Here is an 18,743-nt window from a genome sequence, read left to right as displayed (position 1 = left end):
AGGATGTGTTTAAAATGAAATAGCTTTTGATTTTCTTACTCTTACTCCCAGGGCTGTTTATATTGAAGCTATATTATAAGTTGTGAAATGTTGCGTTCACACCAGACGCGGAAGGAGCATCAAGAGCGAGTTATTTACATGTTAAGTCAATGCAAACGTGCGAATAGACCTCCTGCAGCGCGATACGCGCGAAGGACATGGTGCAAATTGAGCGTTTTGCGCGAATCGCTCGAGTTCAAGAATCTAAACTTCATCGTACATTCGTGCCGCGTTAACCAATCAGGAGCTTGCTCTTGTGGGGGCGTGATTGTGACTGTTGTTTGTGTCCCTGGGGAAATACTCCAGCCGAAACCGACAACCGTGCATCAAACTGGGCTCGGCTCAGGCAGAAGCACCCCTGAAAGCCTCCGTCATCCAGGTTAAGTTTCAGTGGAAGTGGAGATGGAGGGGGGGGAGTGGAAGGATTGAGAGTGAAGAGGGTTGAGAAGGGGGGTGTGCACGTGAGGAGCGGGATTGGTAAAATGTGGTGCCAGATTAGATTTCAGAGGTGCCGGATCCGGCTTTTTCCAGCACAAATTAAGCCCTGGGCTTCACCCAAGCAGCTTGGGGGAGTGGTTAGTGTTCTCAACTGAAACGCTGATTATAACGGTTTATTCTTGTAACGTACTGTACTTATAATGATTGTGGTACATCTGAATAAACAGTAATAACAAACATTTTGGTCACGAAATATGAACATTAATAAAAGACAGACGACGAGGCAGTGGCGCAGTAGGTAGTGCTGTCGCCTCACAGCAAGAAGGTCGCTGGGTCACTAGTTCGAACCTCTGCTCAGTTGGCGTTTCTGTGTGGAGTTTGCATGTTCTCCCTGCCTTCGCGTGGGTTTCCTCCGGGTGCTCCGGTTTCCCCCGCAGTCCAAACACATGCGGTACAGGTGAATTGGGTAGGCTAAATTGTCCGAAGTGTATGAGTGTGTGTGTGTGTGGATGTTTCCCAGAGATGGGTTGCGGCTGGAAAGGCATCCGCTGTGTAAAATCTTGCTGGATAAGTTGGCGGTTCATTCCGCTGTGGCGACCCCGGATTAATAAAGGGACTAAGCTGACAAGAAAATGAATGAATGAATAAAAGACAAACACTTCATACTAGGCATGCAACAGTTCTCGGTAAAAAAAAAAACGTATCGTCCCGTTGGTTTCCACAATTGGATGTGTCCTGTGATCCGGGGTTTGTGGTTTGTTAATAAAAACAACTGCAACGAAGCAGTTAAACCTTTGTAGGCTTTTGATTACCCTTCACGCTCATTGCACGTGCGAAAACCTGTCCAATCACCTCTTAGTATGTAAATCTGTTGTTGACATCACGTGTCAGTGTGTGTGTGGAGTTTCTGCCAAGTAAAAGAGATCTCTCTTTGTCTCGCCCTGCTGAATAATCCAGCTTAAACCAGCCTAGGCTGGTTGGCTGATTTTAGCTGGTCGACCAGGCTGGTTTTAGAGGGGTTTTGGCCACTTCCAGGCTGGTTTCCAGCCATTTTCAGCCTGGTCTTAGCTGGTCAGGCTGGGAGATGACCAGCTAAAACCAGCTTGACCAGCCTAGCCAAGCTGGGAGTCCAGCCAAAACCAGCTATATCCAGCTTAAACCAGGCTGGTTAAGCTGGTTTTAGCTGGATTTGGCTGGTCATTTTCCAGCCTGACCAGCTAAGACCAGGCTGGAAATGGCTGGGAACCAGCCTGGAAATGGCCAAAACCCCTCTAAAACCAGCCTGGTCAACCAGCTAAATCCAGCCAACCAGCCTAGGCTGGTTTAAGCTGGATTTTTCAGCAGGGTCATTCACGACAATCGCGCTAATAGAAACGGAGCTCCCTGGAATCATAATAAAATCATAAATAAAATTGCGTTGTAAATAAAAATAATAATTCCTTACATTTATATAATAAATATATTATTTATTTTGTATAAGGTGCTGTACACAAAGGGGGGAATCTCCTCAACCTCCACCAGTGTGCAGCATCCACCTGTATGACGCGACGGCAGCCATTTTGCTCCAGACCGCACACCACACACCAGCTGATTGGTAGAGAGGAGACAGAGTGATGAAGCCAATTATGGGGAGGGTTAGGAGGCCATGATGGACAGAGGCCAGTGGGCAAATTTGGCCAGGATGCCGGGGTTAAACCCCCTACTCTTTTTCGAAGGATATCCTGGGACCACAGAGAGTCAGGGCTCATCTAAAAAGACGACGCTTACTGAGCAGTATAGAGTCCCCGTCACTATACTGGGACACCAGGACCCACACAGACCGCAGGTTGCGCGCCCCCTGCTGGCCTCACTAATACCACTTCCGGCAGCAACCTAGCTTTCCCATGTGGTCTCCCATCCAGGTACTGACCGGGCTCAGCCCTGCTTAGCTTCAGTGGGCGAACATGTGAGAGTTGTAATTAATACTTTAAAAGTGCTCAATTATTAAGATGTGTTGACAGTTATTATCTGCATAATTATTTGAGACTGTTGAGTCGAGTTGTAAATGAGAAATTTCTTAATTTATTTGAACATTTTCAAAATGTCCTACTTTTATTTAATTAATGCGAGTACACGCAAATCTGCTGTCCTATGTGTGAAGCTGTTGCATTGTCAGGTGTTTGTCACCCAATAAATGTTTATTGTTCTTTCAATTGTTTCTAAGCATAGCACAAACCGTACCGAAACCGTGACCCTAAAACCATGATACACACTGAATCGTGAGTAGATTGAACCGTTGCACCGCTACTTCATACACGTACAAATTAGAAAATGATTTAAGTATTTCATGCCATCTTCATTTCTTGGCAAAAATGCATCCGTTATGTACTTTTTCACTTCAATCTGCTGTAGCACTGTTTGTAGAGTGGGATTCCCGGGCACGATCATCAAGAAGTTCCCATAAACTGTCCTGGCTTTCTGCAGGTGTTGATAAAGATGATGGAGCTGATGCTGACAACTGTGGATCTGATGTTGAGAGAAAAAAAGCAATTACCTACAAAGCTTAAACTCATGTCATAACTGTATAAAGTTGCATAATACATAAACAGTGTTAGAATCATACCATAAGTCAAGCGCACTCCATCCTGAGATGCCTTTCAGCCTCCTGGTCTTTGGCAGTATTTCCAAATACTACGATTTTAAACCTTGGGTCTAAAACACTCATTCCTACCACATCCCGACTGGAAACCTTCTTGCAGGTGTGAGCTTGGGCGAAACAGGCAACAATATGACACTGATGGCCAGTGGCTTACCCTAATTGGGCAACTGATTCCTGCTTTGCAAGGCCTTTTTTTCTCAGTTGTGCTGCAACATCCAGTACATTGGTATAAGCTTAGAGGCTGAGACTCTCTGTTCCTCTGACAACTCTGTTGTCGAAAGTTTAAATGGTTGCAGTATTGTTGTGGTTTCTGAAAGTCTTACTTGGAACTCGACAACAAAGCAGTATCAGACTTTAAACTAGAAATAGTTTTTGATTGACTATCTATCTATCTATCTATCTATCTATCTATCTATCTATCTATCTATGAAATCCTAAATCTAACTTTTCTGTCTGTCACTATTGAACTCAACCCTGTTTCTGGAGATCTACTTTCCTGTAGATTTCAGCGGCAACCCTGATCAAACACACCTGAACTGATTAATTAGGACTTGAACAGCACTTGATAATTACAGGCAGGTGTGTTTGATCAGGGTTGGCGCTGAAATCTGCAGGAAGGTAGATATGCAGGAACAGGGTTGGTCACCCCTTATCGAACATATATGGATATGTATGCCTTTATGGTTGGATGTGTATGCATGTATATGAATGACTATAGATTTATGCCTATGAATGTATCAGCAAATCATAGCCTGTGTCTATAGCCTTTCTATCAATATCAATAAAGTTTTATTGTAGCTTAAATATGCACTATAAACGTCTCTAAATCGCATAATATCTCTCCTCTCACAACACCCCACAAAGTTAACATGACAAAACCATTTGTATCTTTTTCAAAATTAGATTGAAACCGATGTGCGATTGTGATTCGTTTACGACCCTGTTAATCAAACGCAGATTCGGCAGGTATGCCACATCTCGAAACGCTTGTGAAACGCCCTGATGCTTTGAATTGATGCGTTCAACATGGAGCACAGCTGCAGCCGGTGATCAACGAGATTACCCGAGTGCAGGCGGGGCAGATTTAAAAGCGGACCTGTCAAGTCAGACAGCTAGGCTGCGTCCGAAACCGCCTACTTCTCAGTAGGTACTGCATTTGAATTTAAACGTACTACTCGGCCGTTAGAAAAGTACGCTCTATACAGTATGAATGTGAAAAGTATTAATGGAATTCGGACGTACTACATCCGCCATTTTGACATAGTCAAGTGACCTACCAGCGTCAATTGCGTCGCTTTACTCCCATTCATGAATTCGCTCTCGGGGCATTATGGGATAGCGCAGCGTGCATGGGATGCGCACTCCGGAATCTCGCCGGAAGTACGGAAGTACCATACTGATTTTTGAATTCTATGAATTCGGACATACTACTCGGCTCGCATACTGATTTTAGCGCACTATATAGTATGGAAGTATGCGGTTTCGGACGCAGCCCTAGACACTTCGGGGCTCAAAGTTGCTGCAGTCATGATGACCAATCACATGGCGTCATCATCATTTTTTATTTTTTATAACAAAAAAAAAAGATATACAAATAAAACAGAATACAGTCTCTACAAACTATAAACTATATATATAAATAACGCATAAGAGAAATATGGGGAAACGTGAAGGTAATATAAACAAAAGTGAATTGTTTGTTTTGAAACTTTTGAATCGGAATTTGTCCAACAATAAACTGGAAACACGTGGTTGTTGTCATGCGGTGAACTCAGCCAATCTTGTAAAATCGGTGTCGTCATCAGAGCTCGGACAGCCGCTCTTCAGATGCTGCACGGTCTGAGTCAGACGTCTGATCTCGGAGCGATGTCGGGGTAGTTTGATGCCACATGTGTCAGTCACTCCAGACAAAAATTCTAACCAGCATGCACCGCTTTAAGACAGATTTCGATCGTTCTGCGCAGCGCTGCATGAAGTCAAATGCACCTAATCTCTTTAGTCACATGACCTTGGTGTTTCGAATCACTTTGGTCATGTGACCTAGGTGTTTTGGGTCATGCTTCGGTGCAGTGTTTCAAAACACTTGAGCTTTGGGATCTCGACACTGTCTAAATGTCAGTTTCGTGACAGCCATCCCTATTTAAATCATCTACTTAAATTCATCTAGAGACAATGCTGAAGTTCATGATTTTACATTAGACATGATAAAGATGTCAGTGACTATTTAGTTAAAAATAAAAAAAATTATAAGTTTGTTTAACGTTCTAATCCTTACTGCAAGGTGACCTGTTGTTTGTTTATGTTATGATCATTTTAAGTGCACTTTCACCCTGCTGAAAAATCCAGCTTAAACCAGCCTAGGCTGGTTGGCTGGTTTTAGCTGGTTGACTGGTTTTACAGGGGTTTTGGCCATTGCCAGGCTGGTTTCCAGCCATTTCCAGCGTGGTCTTAGCTGTTCAGGCTGGAAAATGACCAGCCAAATCCAGCTAAAACCAACTTGACCAGCCTGGTTGAAGCTGGATATAGCTGGTTTTGGCTGGACTCCCAGCTTGGCTAGGCTGGTCAAGCTGGTTTTAGCTGGTCATCTCCCTGTCAGGGTTCAGGAAGGATGAGGGAGCGAGGACTCAAGTGCAAACAGGATGATTTATTGATAATAAAAATAAAACAAAATTAGAACAAAAACCACCCCGAGGGGGAAAAACATAACTATGACACTAACAAACAAACAAACTTGGCTGGCATGACAAGAGCAGGAACACATGGGGAGTTTAGACGACGAACTGGCACAGGACTCAAAACATGAGGGGATTTTAAAGCAAAAGTAAATTGACAAACAGGTGAACATGACAAACTAATAATGAGTTAACAAGGAGGGTGGGACTAGACAATAGACGGTAGAGCGCATGACACAGAGAGACAACACAAGCCATGCGCTCACATAACACAGGACAAGAACATGCGGCCAATGAGAGAACTCATTAACCGCATGTTCATGACAAGACAAGCACAACACTGAAGCACACGACAAAAGCACGTGACCACAATGTAAACACCGAGCCACGTGCTTTGACAAAAGACGCAAGACACGAGCACACGATGAAGGAAAACACTCACCGTGCGCTCACACACGCAGCGTGCATGCTTCATCCTAGCGCCGACCAAAACCGAAACCAACAAGACTGAGACGCTGGGGATGAAACACCACGCTGCTGACAGACGTAAATAAACACGAGTACAAGAGCGCACATGTCTGAGGGACGCAGAGCGCGCGTGTGGCCGTGTCAAGCAGGAGCGCGCACACTCTGCGTACACCCACGACGGCGCGCGTGCACACAGAGACAGAAACAGGACCAGACATGGGTAGTGTCCGAGCTCTGCCACCAAAACAAGAATTTACAAAACCAGAGTGGCAGAACCCTGACACTCCCATCCTGAACAGCTAAGAACAGGCTGGAAATGGCTGGAAACCAGCCTGGAAGTGGCGAAAACCCCTCTAAAACCAGCCTGGTCGACCAGCTAAAACCAGCCAACCAGCCTAGGCTGGTTTAAGCTGGATTTTTCAGCAGGGCAATCCTAACACGTATCATTTTATTGCAGTTTTCACCACAAATGCTAATGAGAAGAGTGACAGTAAATGATCAACCTTACAACGACTTCAATGGCTACAGTGCGCAGCTATTGTTGTGCAATTAGGGGTTTGGTGCCTTACTCAGGGGCACCTCAGCTGGGTATCGAAGATGGAGGGAGTGTGGATCATTCACTTTCCCTACCTTTAATCCTTGCTGGTGTAGCAGAGGCCGGCTAGTAAGTGCTGTGCAGGTAAACCTCACTCCTCTGACCTCTAATGCTGTGTTCACACCAGACGCGGAATGCGCGGATAAATCGTGCTATTCGTGCGTAAATAGCCGCGTGAACAATTGAGTTTACTCACTACATTCGCACGTCTAACCCTGCTTCATTCGCGTGTCAAATCCGCTTCATTCGCATGTGAAATTCACTTCAGTACAGACGCGGATTCACGTGATGGGCAGGGCTTCTGTCTGCCCGGTGACTCTAGCTTCATAGCTAAAAGGCTAACATGGATTTTATGAAGAAAATAACAGTGTTTATGTACTTTATGAAGGCTGAAAAACAGCGTCGATACGTTTAGGGTCGTGTCTGACTCCACTACATGCTTTCAGAGGTGCATCCAGCTCTGTGAGCTCATAAACTCCTCCAGAAACTGAACCTGGATGACGGAGACTTTCAGCGGTGCCTCTGACTGAGCCAAGCCCAGTTTGATGAACTGTTGTTGGTGTAGCCTGGAGGATTTCCCCTGGGACACCATCAACAGGTTCTACGTCACAATCACGCCCCCACAAGAGCTAGCTTTTGATTGGTTAATGCGGCGCGAATGTTCAGATTTTCGAACGCACAAAACGCTCAATTCGCCTTGCGCGCACCACCCAATTCGCGTCATTCGCGCGTATCGCACTGCAGGATGTCTATTCGTGTGTTTGCTTTGACTCAATATGTAAATCACTCGCGCTTGACGAGCGGTCATAAAGGTGCTCTAGCGACAGGCGCTAGAGGCTATAGTCTTTAGCCTCCTTGGTAGAGCAACCGACTTCCATGCGGAAGGTCGACGATTCGATACCAGCTCGGAGCGGGTTGGGTGGTGTAGAGCCAGCGGGGTTATCGACCCTGCAACCTTTTGATTACAAGTCCAACTCTCTAAAGCTGCGGTCACACTAGAGTTTGTGTGTACGAAATTCTGTTGTATGGCGCTGCGAGAAGGGGCAGGATTAAACAAGATTATTAGACATTAAAAAAGCGAGCGATTGCTCCATGTTTAAAATTTCTGTCCAGAGAGGTCATGTTTTGATCCTCGATTGGTCTCACGCAGTCAAGTGACGCAATTTTGCAGGTCAGAGTTCACCAGGCTTGAACTTTGAACTTCACCAGGACCCTGCGTTTCCAGTCTGACGCATTCACGTGCGTATGAATGGAAGTCTATGCGGATAAAAGTCAAGTGTTGACCGCAGCTTTAGCGAGTGGTTCTCAATCTCCCCCAGCCCTGCATGATTTGTATAGCGGTGTCCCAAATCGCATACTTATGCACTATTCTACGCCATTTTGTAGTATAAATAGGATAAGTAGTGCGTTCACACTGAAAACTCTAAAAATAATAAGTGCACTTTAATTACCCGGATGATGCACTCGTTCAGCCGCTAAAATGAAGTGTGTAATGATGGACACTTCACGCACTCAACGACCTCAGGTTTGCCTACGTAGCGGAAGCGGCGGAGCTATCGGGCGCACATGTTGGATAACTTTATTTTGGATTGTGAAATCAAAATTCTCCTACGAGAGTGATTATAGCGCCTCCCGATGGTGAATGCGGTTATACTCACGGCAGGTATTATTTGATAATTCGGTTGTTTATTTCACTGATTTGGCAACCGTCAAACGTCATCAGGGAAACGGTTTGAATTTCCGCTTAGTAAAAAAACATTAGTGTGCCATTTGCGACGCCACTACATACATGTACCATCCTGTTGAGTGTGTAAGTGCATAAGTACATAGTGCATGAGTGCATAGTGTATTGTGTGCCATTTGGGACGCAGCTTATGTCTGTCTTACTTAACACACCTGATTCAGATCATCAGCTCACTAACAGAGAGCCATCCACTGATCCTTATGTGTCAAATAGGAGTCGCACACACGTGTGCAGGGCAGAGGACTGGATTGAGAACTACTACTAAACATATGGGGTCTGAAGAGGTCAAATCATTGGAACCAACGGCCAGCAATCAAAACAAAATTGAACTTTGTTCTCCAGAAATGTACCATCATGATTAATCAAAAACTGATGCCAGTGGGGAACAAAACAATACCGAAGGAGAGCAGTGAGCCTCACTGTGTAACTCTTTCACGGATTTACTGGCGTGGTAATGTGGAGAACAAAATCAAAAATCAATGACCAGGGCTGCGTTTCCCAAAAGCATCGTAAGCCTAAGAAGTTCGTAGAAATGATCGTACGACTGATCTTAATATTACGGTCTGTTTCCCAAAAGCATCGTAACTTAAGTAGCACTTGAAAATCTTCGTGGATCTACGAGTGCTCTGGAGTAATCGTAAAGCCTTAAGTGCATCGTAAGGAGACAGAGTTATGAGGGCACCTGCTGGACAACCGGCAAATTGCACCTACAATTTACTTCTCTTCAAAGTCATTATTCATTTTATTTGTACGTATATCTCTATTCATTTATATTTTCTACACATTACACAATTCAATATACAAATAATAATAATTAATAATTAGGCTAAACTTTTCAAAAATAAATGTAAGAGCTTATTTATTTATTTACTTATTTATTTATTTTGATGTGAGATAAGCAATTTTTGATAAAAAAATTGATAAATAATTCTACTTAATTAAGGTTCCATATAAATATCGAAAATGATGCTGATGTCATTTCCGGCAAGGACTGTTAGAATTAGTTTCATGCGAGATTGGAGCAAGACAGTGTTTTTACAGTACGACATTTCCAGTTAATTTATGTTTTTAAACTGGCTCAAAAATATTTTTTTTTTATGTTATTCGAGTTGAATATACATTCACACAAGTAGAAGAAGAATTATCTGGATTGCTATAACATGTGCAACAATAACGAGCCATTCTATAGTGTGACATTTCAGCACTTAACAAACGGATAGCGACTCCTAAGTTGCACTTAAAGCTGGGCTACGTGCAATTGTGTTAAGTGCATTTTTGGGAAACGCACGTGAAACAATAACGAACGTTCGCAAAATGACTCGTAGAAAACGCTCTTAAGTGCTAAGATCAATCGTTATCGGGAAACGCAGCCCAGGACAGGAGGCCATAAAGAAACTTAACACAACCAAGCGTACTGTTTATGCGCCACAGTAATAACATGTATGTATGAAATAAGCTTGGTTCTTTAATATACAACTTCGCTCTTCATGCTACACTGACTGACTTGTTGACTCACTGCCCTAATGCCTAGTTCGGACTGCGTGATTTTAGCCCCGATTTTGGCTCGCCGACAGGTTTTGAGAAATCGCCGACAAATGCCTAAAATCACAAGCAAATCGCTGCTCGTGCACGTGAGTGACAATCATACAGTATGAACTTTCAAAGACGCGATCTGAGAGAATCGCCGATGAGTCGCCGATGCCTGTGAGATATTTGGCGTGCTGCATATCTGGAGCTGTCGGAGATTCAAATCCTGCCGTGTGAATTGAGTTTTGACTGAAAATAACATCATCGATCGCCTACAGCCAATGAGAGAGCGGCATTCACTAGCGTGTGTGTGTGTGTATACCTGCTGCAGGTCAGCGGGAGGCTGGGGTAGAAGTTAAAAGCGCTCTTTTTGGGTTTATTTGGACCCACGAAATGGAGGAAAACTAGTGGAGGTTTGACAGGACTCAGGAGCAACTGTGTCTGTTTGACATTTCATACAGAAAGAAATTTGTTTATTATCAACGTTGAGGAGAAATGGTTAATTCCCTTTAAACCCAGGTGAGCAAACATGTACATGTTATACCCCATTAAAGGCTTCTTTCTCATTATGTAGTTAATAACAAAAGATATACGACGTGTTTTTGACTGTGAGACGTAGTTTGGACAAAGTTGTTGGCGATTCTTCCTATAGTAAAGTCATGCAATGTGAAAGTCCCTGTCGCCGATCCATCTTGCAGTGTAAACAAAGCAGCGATGAAACGCTAGCCCAGATACTCAAGCAGTGTGAAAACATCTGTGACACGACTACTTTGAAAATCATGCAGTCTGAACTCGACATAACAGGCACCTCATAAAACAGATTTCTAAGACAGCAAAACAATTTAATAGTGTACAGCAACATAGAAAGAGCTTTGGTGATAATTATATATCGACTTACTGCAATACTAACGTCTTGATAGATACGCCCTCAAAAGGGGAAAATGTTGGTCAAAAATGTCAAAATCCAGACAAAATAGAGTTCAGTCCATATTTTAACAAAACTGTCAAAGCAGTCTTCCATCCATTGAACCCTAAAAAGTAACTAAATAATTAAGTACTGTTCCCAGAAGGCAAAAACAGATACTTTAAACAAAACAAGCTTCCTGATAAATTTCATCACATTTCTGACACATCCTTCATTCATTTATATTCACTTGTACTCTTATTGAACTTGGTGTCTTACTGACACACATCAATGGACAAGAACACTGAAGTAAATGAATAACATTTTATCGACACCTTATTTGTTTGCTTAGTTTGTGGAAGAACACTTGAACACCATTGTTAAATTTTGACATGGAAAACAACCATGCAGGATTTTTGCATGCTTAATCTGTAACTAATGTTTGCCAAATTATAAGATCTTTCAGACTCTAAACAAATGCTGGACTGTCAAAATTGGGTTTTAAAAAGTATCATTTAAATTTGCAACCTTAATCAGAAAAAGTTGGGTGAGTACAGGGCCGGAGCAAGCTAAACTGCCGCTCTAGGCAAAGGACGGTCACACCGCCCTCAACCCCAACCCTCTCTATTCTGCCCGCCTGAGGGCGCGGGTGGTGAGGGTAGTGTCGGGGACGTGGATATAACTGAGGGCGTGGGTGGTGAGGGTAGTGTCGGGGACACGGATATAACTGAGGGCGCGGTGGTGAGGGTAGTGTCGTGGACGCCGCCCTCTCTATTCTGCCCCCCTAGAAGCAGATATAACTGAGGGTGCGGTTGGTGAGGATAGTGTCGCGGATGCCGCCCTCTCTGTTCTGCCGCCCTAGACGCGGATAAAACTGAGGGCACGGTGGTGTGGGTAGTGTCGCGGACGCCGCCCTTTTTTATTCTGCTGCCCTAGACGCGGATATAACTGAGGGCGTGGTGGTGAGGGTAGTGTCGGGACGCTGCCCTCTCTATTCTGCCGCCCTAGACGCGGATATAACTGAGGGCGTAGGTGGTGAAGGGTAGTTTCGCGGACGCCGCCCTCTCTATTCTGCCGCCCTAGACGCGGATATAACTGAGGGTGCGGGTGGTGAGGGTAGTGTCGCGGGCGCTGCCCTCTCTATTCTGCCGCCCTAGACGCAAATATAACTGAGGGCGCGGGTGGTGAGAATAGTGTCGCGGACGCCGCCCTCTCTATTCTGCCGCCCTAGATGCTGATATAACTGAGGGCCTGGGTGGTAAGGGTAATGTCGCGGACGCCACCCTCTCTATTCTGCCGCCCTAAACGTGGATATAACTGAGGGTGTGGGTGGTGAGGGTAGTGTCGGGGACGCCGCCCTCTCTATTCTGCCCCCCTAGACGCGGATATAACTGAGGGTGCGGTGGTGAGGGTAGTGTCGGGACGCTGCCCTCTATAATCTGCCGCCCTAGACGCGGATATAACTGAGGGTGCGGGTGGTGAGGATAGTGTCGCGGACGCCACCTTCTCTATTCTGCCGCCCTAGACGTGGATATAACTGAGGGCGCAGGTGGTGAGGGTAGTGTCGCGGATGCTGCCCTCTCTATTCTGCCGCCCTAGATGCGGATATAACTGAGGGCGCGGGTGGTGAGGATAGTGTCGCGGACGCTGCCCTCTCTATTCTGCCGCCCTAGACGCGGATATAACTGAGGGCGTGGTGGTAAGGGTAGTGTCGCGGATGCCTTCTCTCTATTCTGCCAACCTAGACACGGATATAACTGAGGGCGCGGTGGTGAGGGTAGTGTTGCGGATGCCGTTCTCTCTATTCTGCTGCCCTAAACGCGGGTATAACTGAGGGCGCGGTGGTAAGGGTAGTGTCGTGGACGCCGCCCTCTCCATTCTGCCACCCTAGACGCGGATATAACTGAGGGCGCGGGTGGTGAGGGTAGTGTAGGGGACGCTGCCCTCTCTATTCTGCTGCCCTAGGCGGCCACCTAGGTCGCCTCTATGGACGCACCGGCCCTAAGTATGGAAAACACAAACAAAAAATGCAACAGGTGATTTCTGGATTTACTTCGACATATTTCATTGCAGACAATACAACAAACATTGTGTATTGTATTTTTTTCCTTTAATAAATGTGTTCTCATTTTGATTCTTGCAACAGATCTGAAACAGTAAAACATTTACCACTTTGTAATGTTGCCATTCTGTTTCACAACACTTAAAATGCTTTAAATTGACTGAAGACACCAAGTGATGAAGTGTTTCAGGTGTAATTTTGTCCCATTCTTCCTATAAACAAGTGTTAAGGTGGGCAACAGTATGGGGTCTTCGTTGCCACATTTTGTCACTTCAAAATGCACCACATATTTTCTATTAGAGACAGGTCAGGACTCCAGACAGGCCAGTCACGCACCTGTATCCTCTTCCTTCGCAGCCAGTACTTAGTAATGTGTGCTGAAGGTGGCTTTGCATTGTCTTGTTGAAATATGCATGGGCGTCCCTGGAAAAGAAGTGACAGTTAACTGTCACGGTTTGTGTGTGTGTGGTTGCACGACTGACAGTTCAGTGTTTAATGTCTACAGCTGTGCGGTCACGTGGTATTGTTGTCACCAGTGATCCTTTCTCAGCTGATTCATTAGCGCGCTACAGCTGCTGTGCATTATCGCGCTTATATCAAGCCGGCGCTCATGTCTGTTCAAGTCTGTGTCTCGGTCTCGTCAGGCTGTCCACGTTGAGTTCCTTGTCTTACGTTGTGCCCTGTTGACGGCAAGTTCGCTCTAGGATGCTGAACATTTATCATAGGGCTTTCCTTTCCTCCATCTGACGACAGCATTCATTCACAAACGATTTCTGCCTGTACTGCTTGAGGCTTTCGTGTTTCAATAAAAACATTGTTCACTTGCATATGGGTTTGGTCGTGATTCATGACATTATCTTTGCCAAGGGCAATGACACAACCCCAAACCAAGACTGACCCTGACTTTTGGACTCGTTGCCGGTAGCAATCTGGACGATCCTTTTCTTCTTTGGTCTGGATCTCACGGCGTCCATTTCTTCCAAGAAATACGTAATAATACCTCAGCACACTATTCTACTGTGTGACATTCCATCCTAGATGCCTCCGAGCCCAGAGAAGTCAACGCGCTTCTGGACACTGTTAACATAGGGCTTCCTTTAGGCACAGTTTTTGTGGATGTAACTACACATTGTGGTACTTGACAGGTTTGCTAAAGTAGTTCTGAGCTCATGGGGTGATATTACTTACAGGTGAATGAGGATCCTTGAAGCAGTGAGGCAGTGAGCAGATAATTTTTGGAGGTATTAATTGATAAACTGGCAATCCTTGGCCCATCTTTGCTTCTAAAGGACTAGATTTTTCTTTCACATCATTGTTTAACCAATTTACCTGATTACTACTAGCCCTAAACTGCTCCTATGCCAACTTTTTTGGAATGTGTTGCAGGTCTGAATGACAGGAAATTATGATTATTTACAAATGAAATGATGTTGACCAGACAAAACTAGAAATATTTTGTGTTCATGTTGTCTGCAATGCAATACAAGTCATAAAGTAAATATGGAAATAATTACTTTCTTTTTTTATTTGCGTTTTCCCTACTGTCCCACTTTTTTATGACTTGGGCTTGTAATTGAAAAAGTTAACCCAACATTGGGTTCATCCATATTCGAGACAGAATTGTTCACTGTTAGAGCTGGAACATACTAAGCTGATGGTCACTTTGGAGGAGTGGCGTCATTGGGTAGAGGGGTCGGGGGTCCCTTTTATTGTTTGGAACGATCACAAAAATCTTGAATACATCAAGTCCACCAAAAGATTAAACTCTAGGCAGGCTCGGTGGGCTTTATTTTTCAGACGGTTCAATTTTACCATTTCGTATCGACCGGGGTCTAAAAACATTTAGCCCGATGCATTATCTTGTCTTTTTGATTCTTCTGAGCATGCATCGTCCCTCGAGCCCTTTGTGTCATAGAAAGTTTTTAATTCAAATGTCTCAGATGGGGTAACACCCCTGATCGGATCCCCACGGGGCAAGTTGTTTGTGCCAGAGGAGCTTCGGTCTGACGTCATACGGTGGGGGCACTCTTTCAAAGTGACTTGTCATCCGCGGGTGAGTCGCACGTCATTTGTTTATAAACAGCGATTTTGGTGGCCAGTTCATATGTGATTTTTGTTTTGGCTTGCTCTGTTTGTGCCGTTTCTAAGACTTCCAGTCGCCCCCTTGTGGGGTTTCTTCAGCCGCTGTCAATGCCTTCGAGACCCTGGTCCCATATATCGCTAGATTGCGTTGGCCATTGGGCTTTGTTGGGCTGTTGGTCAGCATTGGTCCTGCCAGGGGCGTCAAATAGAGAGGGGAAAAAAAGTTCCTAGGGTCGAGGCACGTGAGGGGCCCTGATGTTGTGCCCCCCACTCTATAACTCCCCAACCAGCCACACAGTCCCACCTACTCACTCTTTACCTTCGTCCAACACTTAAATCTTCTTGCATAGAGTGCAGAATTCCATTGTTGTGTTTTGGGTCTTGGTGTTCCTTCTTGACTTGAATTGTTTACTTGTTTTCGTCACTTCTTGTGCTCTGATTTATTGCTGAATACCCAGTCAGAGCGCTCTCTTCAGCCAATGGCTGACAGATTCTACAAGCCAGCATTTCAGCTGTAGATATTCTTTACCAGGCTTCAGGTAGACAAAAATATACATGGTGTAACATGTTTAAATGTTACTATTATTATTTTCTAATTTATCTATTTACTTTCTTGCATTGGGTTTTGTTTGGTATGTGGATGTTATACTGCTTCCGACCTCCAGGGGCAATAGGTTGATTCGCTCCTATATAAAAAGCAGTGTTGCCAGATTGGAAATGTCAAAGTATCGTACCAGAACCTCAAAATTATCGTATTTGGAGGAAAATTCTTGTACACGAGTCAAACAGCTATTATCTAGACACATAGCGTTTTGACACAACGTGCAAATTACCACAATACGTTTAAAAAAACTAGGTATCTTAGTGGAAAGGTTCAAACTCCACCTCTGAGTTGCTGTCATTGAATGTTGCATGTAAAGGGATTTATTTCCTGAGGTGTGCATGCTTTGTTTTGATGAGACTAACTTTCTAAAAAAAAAGTTCACGAGGTGCATTTGAATGGGAAAAAACGAGAACATCAAGGGAAAACTCCGATTCTTCTCACCTTCCTTTACAGCACAAATTGTTTTAACATTATTGCTTAAAAGATCGACCTCAAACTGAAAACTACTGACCTAACCACGGGCACGCGCAACAGGAGCGTTAACTCGTGAGAGAGAGCCATTCTCCACGTTGATTGGCTGAGAAGAGGCAACGTAACATGAGATAGAAAACGTGCCTAACACCACCTACACCTCACAGACAGCACAGAAAAGATGCAGCGAGATCAATAAGTAAAGAAGACCGAAGATTACAATGAAGTTACTTTTAAATGCCATAACATTCTGAAATTATCGTACATTATAGGATTTTTCTCATTATTGATCGTACATCGTACAGAGGTTGAAATTATCGTACGTCTGGCAACACTGATAAAAAGTCACTTACCATAGAGTACGTAGGAGTGTTTGGTAGAGGGTCCACCACATGGATCACTTTTGCTACCGGCCTACACCTTTTAGTCCGATGGTTGAGAACTTTAAGTTATCGCTCAAATAAGGACTGTTTATATGTTGCTGTGGGTATGTTGGCTTGCTGTTTTCACTGAGGAAGGAAGTTGACCAACTTCTATTGCTGTGTTTACACCAGATGCGAAACGCGCGGATAAATCGCACTATTCGCGTGTAAATTGCCGCGTGAACATTTGAGTTTACTCACTTCATTCGTGCGTCAACCTGCTTCTTTCGCCCGTGCAATCCGCTTCAATTGTGCGTCAAATTCACTTCAAAACAGACGCGGATTCGCGTGATGGGCACGGCTGCTGTCTGCCCGGTGACTCTAGCTTCATTGCTAAATGGCTAACATGGATTTTATGAAGAAAATAACAGTGTTTATGTGCTTTATGGAGACCGAAAAACAGCGTCGATATGTTTAGGGTCCTGTATGAGTCCACTACATCCTTTCAGAGGTGCATCCAGCTCTTTAAGCTCATAAACTCCTCCAGAAACTGAACCTGGATGACGGAGACTTTCAGCGGTGCTTCTGACTGAGCCAAGCCCAGTTTGGTGACTTGTTGTCGGTGTCGCTAGGAGGATTTGCCCCAGGACACCATCGACAGGTTCTACGTCACAATCACACCCCCACAAGAGCAAGCTTCTGATTGGTTAACGCGGTGCGAATGTCCGCTGAAGTTCAGATTTTCGAACTCAAGAGATTCGCGCAAAACGCTCGTTAAGCGCGTCAAACGCGAAAACGCTCAATTCCCCTCGCGCGTATCGCGCTATTCGCACCGCACAATTCGCAACATTCGCACCACACAATTCACGCGTATCGCGCCACAGGATGTCTATTTGCGCGTTTGCATTGACTTAACATGTAAATCACTCGCGCTTGACGCGCGTTCCGCGTCTGGTGTGTACGCAGCATAAGGGAGCAACAGTCTTTCTTAATCAGGGCAACTTGACAACTATCTTATGCTGTGTTCACACCAGACGCGGAACGCGCGGATAAATCGTGCTATTCACGCGTAAATAGCCGCGTGAACATTTGAGTTTACTCGATTAATTCACGCGTCAAATTCACTTCAGAACAGACGCGGATTTGCGTGATGGACAGGGCTTCTGTTTGCCCGAAGACTCTAGCTTCATAGCTAAATGGGTAACATGGATTTTATGAAGAAAATAACAGTGTTTATGTGCTTTATGAAGACTGAAAAACAGCGTCGATACGTTTAGGGTCGTGTCTGAGTCCACTACATTCTTTCAGAGGTGCGTCCAGCTCTGTGAGCTCATCAACTCCTCCAGAAACTGAACCTGGATGATGGAGGCTTTCAGCGGTGCTTCTGACTGAGCCAAGCCCAGTTTGATGAACTGTTGTCGGTGAAGGCTGGAGGATTTCCCTCGGAACACCAACAACAGGTTCTACATCACAATCACTCCCCCACAAGAGCAAGCTTCTGATTGGTTAACGCGGCGCGAATGTACGCTGAAGTTCAGATTTTTGAACTCGAGAGATTCTCGCAAAACGCTCAATTCGCCCCACGCCATTCGCGCAATTAGCACCATTCGCGCCGCGCCATTCGCGCGTATCGTGCAGCAGTATGTCTATTCGCGCGTTTGCATTGACTTAACATGTAAGTCACTCACGCTTGACGCGCGTTCCGCGTCTGGTGCGAACGCAGCATTACAGATAACCTCCTCTCTTCAAAGGAGGCACAGGACATCATAAGAATTAGCATCGCTCTCAAGTGCTCTGAATAAGTGGTCACTGACTTTTGTTTTTGTTCAGAAAGGCTATTAAGTTTCTGACTTTGGTTTACTTTGTTTATTCTTGTTGTGATGTTTTGTGGTTTTCGCTTATGAGAACTTTACATGTAGCTAAGTGTTCATTTGTTTTCAGAGAGTGTTTATTCAGTGCAGCCAACATTCTGTTGACCACCCCCCCTTAGAGTAATACCAAATCTAGGAGAGGAGGTGTTGCAGTGGAGACAAATAAGAATTGTCCTGGCATGGGAACGTAATCAGACAGCATCCTTCTTCTTTTGCTGGGTTTGTGGTGCAAAACTTTAGCAATAATTTCCATGAAGATGATTTCA

General features: G+C 44.7%; 1 protein-coding gene across 2 annotated transcripts in view; it reads left to right on the top strand.

Annotated features, from left to right (window-relative positions):
* Positions 1 to 18,743, top strand: part of tmem19 (transmembrane protein 19) — a 1,055,620-nt gene that overhangs the window by 734,923 nt on the left and 301,954 nt on the right. The gene's annotated exons all lie outside the window — the stretch shown is intronic.

The sequence above is a fragment of the Danio rerio genome, chromosome 4 (genome assembly GCF_049306965.1).
Source record: "Danio rerio strain Tuebingen ecotype United States chromosome 4, GRCz12tu, whole genome shotgun sequence".
Taxonomy (NCBI): domain Eukaryota; kingdom Metazoa; phylum Chordata; class Actinopteri; order Cypriniformes; family Danionidae; genus Danio; species Danio rerio.
Note: the sequence above shows the minus strand (reverse complement) of the source record. Positions and strands in the feature narration are given on the sequence as shown.